This window comes from Lagenorhynchus albirostris, chromosome 2 (assembly GCF_949774975.1).
Source record: "Lagenorhynchus albirostris chromosome 2, mLagAlb1.1, whole genome shotgun sequence".
NCBI classification, from domain to species: Eukaryota; Metazoa; Chordata; class Mammalia; order Artiodactyla; family Delphinidae; genus Lagenorhynchus; species Lagenorhynchus albirostris.
In genome coordinates, this window is record NC_083096.1 from 141,684,750 (window position 1) to 141,697,247 (window position 12,498).

The 12,498-nt window shown below is 42.0% G+C and overlaps 1 pseudogene; it reads left to right on the forward strand.

The window, feature by feature from the left end:
- Nucleotides 1–464: 464 nt before the first annotated feature.
- LOC132515546 (solute carrier family 25 member 3-like) overlaps nt 465–12,498 on the forward strand; it is a 93,342-nt pseudogene continuing 81,308 nt past the window's right edge.

A 12,498-nucleotide genomic window follows, 5' to 3' on the forward strand; every position in this document is an offset into this window, starting at 1 on the left:
TTAATAAACTAATTTTTTTAAAAAATGCTACAATAAGGAAACGAGTTCAATAAGACTTGCTGATTGAGAAGTCTTGTATCTGCCTCTGCTTTCCCTCTGGCCATCATCCCTAGTTTGTGGTTAGAATTTTATACCAGCCAATTTTTAAAAAAATAATTATGATATAACATGTGTAAAGTGTGTAATGAGCACTAATCTTCAACGTACAGCTTGATGAATTTTCAGAGTTGTATACACATCCAGGATATGTGTTGAATTACTAGTCAGAGAACCTTAAAAAATTCTTGACCTCCCATCATCCACATTCTGTGGCTTTCAAACTTTAGTGAAGTTTCATGAAGAATCCACCCAAGGGAGCTTATTAAAATTGCATAGTCCTACTCTCAGATTCTCATTCAGAGGGTCTAGGGTGTGATCAGGGATTTTAAATAAAATTCTCCAGAAGATTCTGATGGAGGTGGTCTATGGATCACACTTCTGAGAAACACTGGCCTCCCTACTTGATAAAAGTCAAAGTCCTGAACAGGTATTAAGGCTTTCCCTAATCTGACCCCATTCTATTTTTTTCAGACTCAACCCTTGCTGGTTTCCACCATGCCAAATTACTCACCTCTCCTCAGTGGGTCATGCACTCATGTTTCCCCTAACCTGGAATTATTTTTCCATTTTTCTTTATATAACTGACTCCTACTCATCCTTCAAGACCTCTGAGAAGTCTTCTTAAATTCATCAGGCAGAATTAGTTGCCCCTCCTTGTTCATCCAGAACTTTATTCAAACTCCTGTCATAATACTTATCACACAATACCAATTTTTAATCTCCTTGTTTAGACGTAAGCAAAAAATATGTCCGGCTCTTTGCTAAACCCCTAATCCTGCATAGGGGCCAGCACACAGTGAGTGAATGAATGAATATATGCTACTTATTTACACGTGGAGTCATTTAGTTCTCATTTTCCAGGCCAATGAGACTGCAAGCTCCCTAAGAGGAGAGAGGATTTCTGACTTTCGTAAACTCCAGAATCATGGCAGGGATTCAGTAGTCAATGAAAAAAATACCTAATGAATGAAAATAATCAGCACCCTCTCTCAATTTAGTGAGAACCTCCATGCTTCCTAAACCTTCACAACTCTTGGAGGGAAACAAGAGTGGAGTGTGGGTGTTGGAGGGAGATATCCTTCCCATCTGCAAAAGAATGTTAGGTAAGGCCGGAAGCTGGGCCTCCAACGCCAGGTTCCTGGTTCTCTCTGCCCATTCCCTCCATAGAACACTCTGTGGCCATGGAGATGACCATTACCATAAGCGGGCAGTTGAGTGAGGACTCCAGAAAAGCCTTTCAGGAAGGCAACGGTGCATGGCGACTCTTCGCCCTCTCACTCACCTCCTTATCTATTTACTTGCCTATTCATGTGTTTACTCATGTTTGTACTTGTTGATTTACTTTTTTAGCATCTTTGTATTAGACTAAGCGGCTGAGCCGGACAGAAGCCACTCTGGGCACGGAAAGCCTTACCCACCAGCGAAAGTGAGACCTAGGGACCACTGACCATTGGCTAAGAAGGGCTGAAGGGCGGGATTCCTGCCGTTATCAGAAGCCCATTCGCCTGAAGGCATGAGGGCGGGGCGAAGGGCGGTCCTGGAGGTGAGGGGCGGGGCGATGCCCCTACTTAAAATTTCAGGAGTGGGATTGCAGCCCCAAAGCAGCCCAGCTGATGGTAGAGGTTGTTACAGGTTTAGGTAGAGCACGACTGAAGCCCTGTGGGCGCCGGCCGGCCTGTCCCTCACCCTGACCTTTGGGTTGGCGGGATCTCGGGGGTAAACTCAGATGCATGCGCAATGCACCGGGGCCCCTGAGGGAGGAAGGAGCTCCGGCTGAGGGGAGTGTGTGAGTAGACCGAGCTCGGCCACGTGTGACGCTGGCATTTACCGAACCCTGCAGGTGAGAAGCGCGGGCCGACTCAAGGGCAGGTCCTGGGCGGCGGCTGTGGAGGAACCCAGCTATGAGTACAGCTCCACGAAGTACCTGCAGCTGTGCGGCCTGGGCGGGATGCTGAGCTGCGGGCTGACGCACACGGCCATTGTGCCCCTGGACCTGGTGAAGTGCCGCATGCAGGTGGACCCCGGCAAGTACAAGGGCATCCTGAGCGGCTTCGGCGTGACGGTGCGGAACGACGGGCTGCGCGGCCTGGCCCGAGGCTGGGCCCCGACCTTCCTGGGCTACTCCCTGCAGGGCCTCTTCAAGTTCGGCCTGTACGAGGTCTTCCGTATAGATCAGCTACGCGCAGCTCCTGGGCCAGGAGAAGGGCCAAGAGTGGAGAAGCAGCCTGTACCTGGCCGCCTCAGGCTGCGGCCCCCAGGATGTACGGTGAGGAGGGCCGGTGGGCCTTCTACAAAGGGGTGGCGCCGCGCTGGATGCGGCAGATCCCCTACACCATGATGAAGTTCACCTGCTTCGAGCACACCGTCGAGGCGCTCTCCAGGTACGTGGTGCCCAAGCCGCAGAGCCAGTACACCAAAGCTGAGCAGCTGGCCGTGACCTTCGCGGCCGGCTACATAGCTGGCGTCTTCTGCGCCGTCGTGTCCCACCCGGCCGATTCCGTCATGTCCGTTCTGAACAAGGAGAAAGGCAGCAGCACGGCCTTTGAGGTTCTCCACAACCTGGGGTTCGGGGCCGTGTTGAAGGGCCTGTTTGCCCGGATCATCATGATCGGCACCCTGACCGCGCTGCAGTGGTTCATCTGTGACTCGGTCAAGGTCTGTTTCAAGCTGCCTCGCCCTCCGGTCCGTCAAACACCCGAATCCCTAAAGAAGCGAAGTAGGCGTGGATTGGACGACTCCTGTGGCCACTGTTGGCCAGTATTTCGATTCGGTGCGGGATTGCATTCAAACAACACTAGTGTGTAGGATGTTAACGTTTGTGGAGAGGGGACTTAACGTGCAGACCGACTTTTCTTTAAGCGATTGATTCCTTCTTTCTGGCAATCCAATAGAATTGCAACCGTTTCTTTTGGGGGTTTGAACCATTATCTTTGGGGAGTCGGCATGGTTGCTTTAACTCAATAGCTTTTCCACAATCATAAGGAAAAAATTCTTAACAGGAAGTAACGTTAGGTGATTTCGTGCCTCTAGATTGCATCTTCTTTGATTCACCATTCGGTGGAGATTATCCAAGCATCACTACTGAGTAGCCTACTAATGAGGTTTTAAGGTCAGCACAACTATGTGGGACAGAGAGCAAAGTAAAATTCTGCTACATGGTGCTCATCTCAGTAGAAATCGTGCACCTATTGAACAGATAAAGGACCCATTCCGTATTTCCTGCTCATGTCCATTACAGGTAAAAATTATTAAACGTTAAATTGTGACTTACATTGCCTGAGAGCTTAGAAAGCATTCACTGTTTTCAAAGAGCATGACATGAAATCTGCATTTTCTCATTTGGCTTTGTCCTATTCTCTTCCTGATGTTGCTGATTAGAACCTAGCTCGCTCCAGGAAGTGCTACAATTGGATCAATGTGGAAAACCAAAACGAGATGAAGGGCAGGCTCTGGGAATAAGTATGTAAAGAAAAGTCTCTGTTCTCTAAAGATTTCTTTTGTACAACTCAGCTTTCAACAGCCATACATCCAAAGAAAATCATACCACCCTGACATTTAAACACACACACACACACACACACACACACACACACACACACACACACCCCTACAAATTCCAACAAATTTTGGTTAAATATTAAAGAATGGTGTTTGTAATTTTGAAAGGAAAAAAATCTCACTTTTAATGTAACAAATGTCATTCATTTAATGTGGTAGATATTTCGTTGATCTTTACAGTGGTTGAGGTTCATAAAATTTATTGAAGTTATAAGGCACGTTTTCAGTTTTCTGTAGCCTTCACATCTCTGACTGGGGAAACTATAAAATTAGTGAAATTCTGTGAATTAGAGATGTTTGTAGAATGTGAATAAGAAATAAACTTCAATATGATATTTGATATGATTTACCAAAATGTTATACAATTGCCCTAACAACTTGTATTAAAAACCACAAACTTGGGCTTCCCTGGTGGCGCAGTGGTTGAGAGTCCGCCTGCCGATGTAGGGGACGCGGGTTCGTGCCCCGGTCCGGGAGCATCCCACATGCCGCGAAGCAGCTGGGCCCGTGAGCCACGACCACTAAGCCTGCACGTCTGGAGCCTGTGCTCCGCAACGGGAAAGGTCACGACAGTGAGAGGCCCGCTTACAGCAAAAAAAAAAAAAAAACAAAAAAACCCACAAACTTAGGATATGTTAATGTTTTAACTATGTAATAGTAAACCGTTTAGTGGTTAACAGAAAAAATGTGTCTAAGTATGTTTGAACGTCTTGACTGGATAATAAAGAGCTTGGAGGAAAAAAGTCAGAACTTGTGAATGAGATGCAATGAAATTTATATTTAGCGCTCCTATTTTGTTAGGGAGGATGCAGGAGACAGGTCATTATGTATTTTTAAGACACTTTCACTTTCCCTAGGAAGTTAATGTCCAGGTTTGTGGAAAAGAAAAGTTCTCAAGGAAGGAGAATGATAAATTTTGAGGAAATAAATTGTGCAGTTTCATTTTTGCAAAGTTTTAAAACATATATTTTTGACTAGTGTAAAATGTTTGTAGGAAGTTTCGTTGGTCAATAATTTATTAAGTAAATTGCTTTCTAATGTAATTTAATTTAAGGAATTGCTACAAAATCTATGGAGTTTTAAGAAAGTGGGAGACCGATTATTCTGGTCTGTGGTATTTCATGATTGTTCTGTTGACAACACCAGATAATTTCTGTAATATACAATGTGTATGTTTAGACAAGTATAATCTAAGGAGAACTGTTTGGCATGATTCTTACTGTTATGGACATGGTTGAGAGGATGGGTTTACTTAGTTTGGGTCAGCAGTTTTCATATTCAGTCCCTAGATTTCTTTTTTTTTTTAATTAATTTATTTATTTACTTTTGGCTGTGTTGGGTCTTCGTTGCTACACACGGGCTTTCTCTAGTTGTGGCGAGTGGGGGCTACCCTTTGTTGTGGTGCGCAGGCTTCTCATTGCGGTGGCTTCTCTTGCTGCCCTTGTTGTGGAGCACTGGCTCTAGGCGCGCGGGCTTCAGTAGGTGGCATGCAGGCTCAGTAGTCGTGGCACGTGGGCTTAGCTGCTCCGCGGCATGTGGGATCTTCCCGGACCAGGGCTCGAACCCATGTCCCCTGCATTGGCAGGCAGATTCTTAACCAGTGCGCCACCAGGGAAGTCCCAGTCCCTAGATTTCTATTTGCCTTTTTTTGTTCATGGTAGTTTACAAATGTCTGAATAAATAGGGACCATGGTAGCTAACAATAAAGAATAAAACATAATTTAAGAAAGATAATGTGAGTTCAGAGTCATGAGGTGTTTTTTTCTAGTTACTATTCCCTTGGAACAATTTAAACTTCTATTCAGTGTTTTACCTTGTCTGTAATTACCACTCTGTGAAATCGTGCATATCTGTTAGAATTAGAAAAGCCATAGATTATGTCTGGTATTATTAGACATTTTATATTCGTTTTCATGCAATCTCAATCTTTGAAGTAGTCCATTTTATATGTAAAGAAACAGACTCAGAAGCTAGGTAACTTGCTCATAAAGCTAATAATTGATACAGTCTGAATCAGAATCCACATTTTCTTCATCACTCTAGCTCAGCACCTTGACATAACCAATGACTATACTTTTCATAAATTGCTTTTTCTAATACCTCAAAAACTATATTTTTCAAATCTTCTATTTGTATATACTATAAAACTTTACTAATTTTGCACTAATGGAAAGTTTGTAATGTGTCTCAATTGTGAAAAACCTATTGTGTAATAACTTAGAAGTGATCAAACCGCAAACTACTTAAATACATTTAATTTAATATTTAAATTATTTCTGGCACGAGGTCAGTGCCTCATCCCTAACTTGAAGGGACTGATGATCATAAAAACAGTGATTTTAATTTTTAAAAAATTTGTGGTACTGCAGTTTCAACAAGAGGCTTTACCCTATCATATTCTCTAATTTTTTCCTCTAAGCTTTAGTTCCTACAGCTAAAAAAGCTAGCTTGGCCTATTTATCTTTTCCCCCAGGTGGTGATTAAAAGTAGCTTTTTCAAGTATTTGAGATTAATTTCATGATAGGGAGCTGTAATCTCGTCCATTGATCTGTCTTTTGAGAAGTGAATAAAGAGAATAGGTAAAATCTTGAAAAACAAAGGCCATATTTACATGTTAAACCACACTGATGCAGACTGGAGAGAATCAAAGTATTCATGTTCTGAGGATTTTTCCTTGCTGTACAAGTGTGTCTTTAGAAAGTTTTTCTTTAGATCCTTTCAAAGGCAAGAATAATTTTCTGAAGTCAGAAGATCACATTTTGATAGGCAACCATTCAATTAAAGTATGCTTGTTTTATGTGGTCTTAAAGATCAATTATTTTTTAAATCATGAGCAAAGAACTATTTGAAAGGAAATTTAAATTTTAGTATTATTTATAAAGCTTTGTCTTGTTTTCCTGAATGCTATTATTTGGATGGGTCAGTGAGTAGAGAGGATGCTAACGATGTAATTATAACTAAGATTTGTTTGTATGTGTGTCCATTTTAGTTAGCATATTTTGAGACCTTCAGTTATAGAGTATCCAAAATTTTAGAGGCAATTTGCTAATTCTGCCCATACCCCAGTCTATAAGACTGTTGATCAACATCTACCATGTGCCAACCATTGTTCTAGGCAGAGGAGTTCTCATGAGGAGCACAACACACGGTCTTTGCCCTTGTGGAGCTTAAAGTCTAGTGGAAAAAAATTTGCAATTGTGCAAATGCTGCAAAGAAGTGTAGGGTGTTGTAAGATTGTACATCTAAGTGGCATTTGAGGTGATACCTAGAGGATAAGTAGGAGGTAGACCTACTTATGGCAAAGTAGGTCTTTGCTATAATCACACGTTGTATGATTCCATTTATATGAAACGTCCAGATTAGGCAAACCCATAGAAAGTAGATTAGTGGTTGCCAGGGGCTGGAGTAGGAGTTGAGGGATGGAAGGGAGGAATGAGAGTGACTGATAATGGGTACGGGATTTCTTTTTGGAGCGATGCAAGTGTTGTGGAATCAGTGGTGATGGCTGCGCTATTTTGTGAGTATAGTAAAAGCTGTTGAGTTACACACTTTAAAAGGGTGGATTTCATGGTATGTGAATTATATCTCAATAAAGCTGTTATAAAAATATCATGAGACTATAAAATGCACCTTAAATATCTATTTCTTCCTTAAAGTACAGCCCTTACCTCTATCTTCCTCAATCAAGTGAAGACTACAGCTCCAAATGTAAACTGCTGTCTGTGACGTGTTAAATTCCATATAAATGAGTAGGAAAAAATCCACCATGTTGTGAAGGCTGGAAATTGCCTCTAAGGAATGAAAAATCTCTTGGTTTCTAGTGACGCAGAGATGATTAATTTTGGAGAATCATCTCACAATGTAAGGTGTTGAGCACCAACAATTTTGCTCTCTATTGTAAGGAAGAAAGGGGAACAGATGGATTTTGAGAAAAGCAGGTGTGTGTATAGTGTCCAAGAAAACCTCAGTTAACCAGAAACATGCAGGAATTGGTGGTTTAAAATCCCCTTTTGTTTATAATCCTTGATTCATTTCTCTTTTATAATGTACTGAATATGATTAATAATTTAGGGATTATTTTGTAAATAATTTTTTGTAAAGCTTCTGCACAAAGCTTTGTAAAGCCTCATGGGCCATCAGCTATGAAAATCAATGCTTGTTGAATAGCTAGAGCAGGCGTAGGGCTTTTGTGGATGGATGTACACAGACTCTAGACATAAATGGACATGGATGTGAGTATGCGTGTGCGTGTGTTTAATCCTTAGTGTTAGTTTGAAATCTTGTCATTTGCCTCTACTAAAACATAGAGAGAAGGAAAATATCTGGTTTACTCTAAGATTATTTATTGAGTATCTACTGTATGATATTACCTCTGTTAGCTAGGTACTTTCGCATGTTATTTTACTGTATTTTTACTTTGTGTTCTAGTAGGTTGTTTCAAAAATTGGTGATTTCATGCCTAAACTATAGGTAGTCCTGTGAGTTACCACAGTGCTCCAAAATGGTAGGCTATTTCTAAGGAAATGATATTTCTAAATTATTATATTTTTAATATATGTATATCAGTATTTCTATCTTCCCTGCCATAAAGACATAAAACATGTTTTCAGAAAATACTAGTAAAAATTGGTATTCTGGAAAGAGATTCTGTGAGTTGAAAGAACTCTGCCCCTTTGCAAGGCTGGTTAATTCACGTAATTGTCACAAATACACGTAATTGTCAGGCTTCAGACAGGAATCGGAGCTGCTGACAGGGTGATTGTCCGTTTTTAAGAGGATGGATGGAAACCTGGCAAAGAACCACGGTCCCTTCATCGCCAGTAGTGCTCGAATTCTGGCTGTGGTTACATCCTACTGCCGGATGTGAGGATTTGTCACTGTAATCATTTTCTCATACCTTAATGTCTCCCCCGACCCTTACCAAGAACATAAAGCTTTTTGGTTGCACTAAATCAGTTATCATTCATCTTATTCATCTGTGTTGTATTTTGAAACTTTTGCTTTTTTAGATCGTTACCTATATCTGGTAAATGCTGTTACTAATATTTATAGCAACCATTTACCGTACCAAGCGTTGTGCTAAGAACTTTACATACAGTGTATCATTTATTTACAAAAATTTTGTGAGTTTGTTACTTGTATAAGTTAAGATTTTTTTTGTTTGTTTGGCTGCAAACAACACAAAATCTATTACACAACAGGTTAAACCATAAAGACATTGATTTTTAACAAGAAATCTGGAGACAGGCGGACCAAGGTTGGTTCAGTAGATCAGTGTTGTCCCCAGGGACCTAGGCGCTCTCGGTCTTTCTTCTCTGCTGTCTGTAGTGTGTCCGTGATGTTTCCCCTTGTGTTCAAGAGATGGCTGCCACCATAGCAAACATCACGTCTCCGCAACAGCAACCAGATCAGGAAGCAAGGAAGGCAAAGGCAGATGGGCTTTCTCTTCACGTGTCTCTCTTATCAGAGAGAAAAATCTTTCTCACAAGCTTCTGGCTGACTTCCCCTTTGGCCTCATAGGCCAGAATTAGGTCACATGCTTTCCTGTAGCCCCTATAAACCAATCATTGACAACAAGAACGAGGACTTAGATCAATGTGACACATCTGCGGGGATTAGGCACATGGAGTCCTGAGCAAATCCAAGATTTTCTTTTGTCGTTGTCGTTAGCAAGGAAGAGGAGGTAAATGGCTGTTGGGTAGGCAACCAGGGTTTGCCCTTATATTCTTTTCCTTTTTTCGCAAAGGAGGCAACTGAGGCTCAAAGTAAGGTAAAACCATAGTGACCAAACCAGGATTCAAACCAGATTTGCCTGCCCCCAGAACAGTCTTGTTGTCACATTACTTCCTTTAGCTTGGAAATTGCTCTGAGACAGAGCTACTATAGATCATATCACAAGGGATTTATTACTGAAAGTGTCAGAAAAACTCCTTTCTAACAGCGACTAATCCATAATGAAGTCTCAAAACCAGGAGTCTGGACAATGACGGTCCATGGATAATGAGATATGATTAGATCTAAAGTTTGCTATCGTGCTCTGTAAAAGAGAAACCAGGTGAGAAGAAACACACAAAGAAACATCTTAAAAGAAAGCAAATGTTTGTAAACCTTTTTTGTAGTCACCCTCAGTCTTTTCTTTCTGCACTTTTCTCCCCACTGACTTTCCAGAAATGGGCAATTTCTTTCAAATGCTGCGTACCAGAAAAACGCAAAGGATTCATCAGATGAACAAATTTCAAAGAGCCACTACCAATTTTTTTTCCTTAAGAAATACACCAAGCCAAAAAAAAAAAAAAAGTTATGAAGAACCTAGGGGCAGGACAGGAATAAAGATGCAGATGTAGAGAATGGACTTGAGGACACGGGGTGGGGGGAAGGGTAAGCTGAGACGAAGTGAGAGAGTGGCATGGACACATATACACTACCAAAGGTAAAATAGCTAGTGGGAAGCAGCTGCATAGCACAGGGAGATCAGCTCGGTGCTTTGTGACCACCTAGAGAGGTGGAATAGGGAGGGTGGGAGGGAGATGATGCAAGAGGGAGGGGATATATGTATATGTATAGCTGATTCACTTTGTTATAAAGCAGAAACTAACACACCACTGTGAAGCAATTATACTCCAATAAAGATGTGAAAAAAAAAAAGAAATACACCAAGCATCCAATTTGCTGCTGATAAATTCTCTGTAAGTAGCATTATAATTAAGCACACACAAAACCATTTGTGTTTCCAAGAATACAGCTGGACTGGCCCTGAATCGGTGATAGTGCATGGGCACCGAGAGGGAGGGTTCCATTGCATCTCAACTACCATGTACCTTCTTTCTGCAGCCACCAATCTGTCTCTCCCCCAACACATCCTCTGAATCACAGGCCATTGCCCATTCACCCCGTGTCTGTCACTGAGCTAGCTTTTGGCCACCTTCACTGAGCCTTGAGACTGGCTGTCCTGCTTCCAGGCTCCAGTCAGAAACAATGGCAGGAAACTGAGTGGTACACCTTTCTCTGCATGAGTCCCCACCACCTCAGACCCCCAGACTCGGCCCTCGGAAATGGAACAATGGTCTTGGCAAAACTGGAGAAAAAGAGACAGTGGAGGGCGGGGTGGCAGGAAAGGGTGGAGCAATCAGACCAGGCTTCCAAGCCTGGCTTCACCACTGGCTTTTCATGGCTTTGACAGGTTATCTTACCTCCCCAAGTCATGGTTTCCTCATATGGAAAATGGGGAACCTCAGCACCTACCTTGAAGACTGATTGTGAGAATTAGCAATAAATCATGTAAAACACATGGTATAAAATAAAAGCTCAGTATATTACAGCACTTATTATTTTACCAGTCCCTTAGTAAAGGAAGGCAGTTAGCATGGAAAGATTCAGCCTGTGTTGTGTTGTATTGTCGTTAAGGTTGTATTGTACGGTCGTTCTTGGTTATATACAGGATTTATTTGCTTTAATTTTTAATGCATCATAAAGTACATAACCCTTTGTGGGAAATGCAGTGCATAGGGAAATGAAAAGCAAGTAGCCTAGTCTGTTGTGAGCATAGAAGCCTACGCCGGCAACCCCATGTCTCCCCGGCCCCTAGGCAAACAGTTTCTTTCACAAGTGTGTTTTTGGTATGCAAATCACTCTATGCAGATTTCTGTGTGCAAAATACAACATAGAAAATGGCCCTCTTGCCAAGGGAGATAGGAGATGTTGGCTGCCATCAAATGAATTAGCTGCAAAGTTTAGATTTCTTTTCCTACTGCTCTTTCTAACAATGTATGGGGCGAGCATATTTTGGGCACGTTAAACCGAATTATTTTGGCTTTAGATTGTGTGTTCTTGCGATAAAAGTGTGTTTATTGAAGCCTGTACCTACGCTTTGAAGGCATAATAGTGTTTAGCGGGATTAATTTCGCAACAGCGTGCCGCCTCCCGTCGGTAAAAACGCTTGTTCTGAAGCCACAGATGGCCTCCGTCAGAGGTTAGGCTGCTCGTCTCCATGTACTTCCTACTTTTCTGTGAAGATTTGTGCTTATTAACAGATTTAAGTTTATATTTTGGAGAATGGTTTCTCCCTAATTAATGGATGTCTTAGGAAGTGAAAGGAATACATTTAACATTAAAACCATCTTTTTCTTTGGGTGAGCATGGGAATCCAGCACTTCATTCACAAGGCCGTATTTTATCATCCAGGCAGAATAATAATATGTCTCTTTTATGGTGTTTCTCACCATTTTCAAAGTCTTTTCCTTTTGGCTCCTCTTGTGAGCTAATGGAAGGGGGCGAAGCAAAGCCTTTGTCTGAGGTCACTTGTTAACAGACAAGCCCAGGGCTGGGTGTTTTGTTTTTCCTGATCATACTCAGGGAAAACTGCAATTGCAGGCCAGTGGCCCCACCAACTTTCCCCTCTCTCCTCTTCTTTCCTTTCCCTTCCCCCAACCATTTTTTGCTTGGTCTGAATGTTTCAAAGTTGCCAAATGAGACACTCATTAATTTTACAAAAACAAAGTCTAAATTAAAGGCATTTTTCAAAGCAAAGTACCTCATCAGAGAGAGAAAGACAAGTGTAGCTTACTTCTGCTGGACATCCGAATGGCTGGAAAAGAGAGAGGAGATAATGTCTTCACTCACTCATTTACTCATTCATACGTTCAGGCATGCGTGTGTGCATTCATTCATTCAACATCGTGCCTAGCGTCTGTCAGGCATTGCCCCAGGCACAGGAACACAAAGATGAAAATAGTCCCAACCATTGAGTTCACTGTCTGTCAGGGAAGATAGATATGTGTAAACAAACCGACATTGGCGTTTTGGACAATTCTGTCCAAACATTCTGTCCCCAACAGAATTATG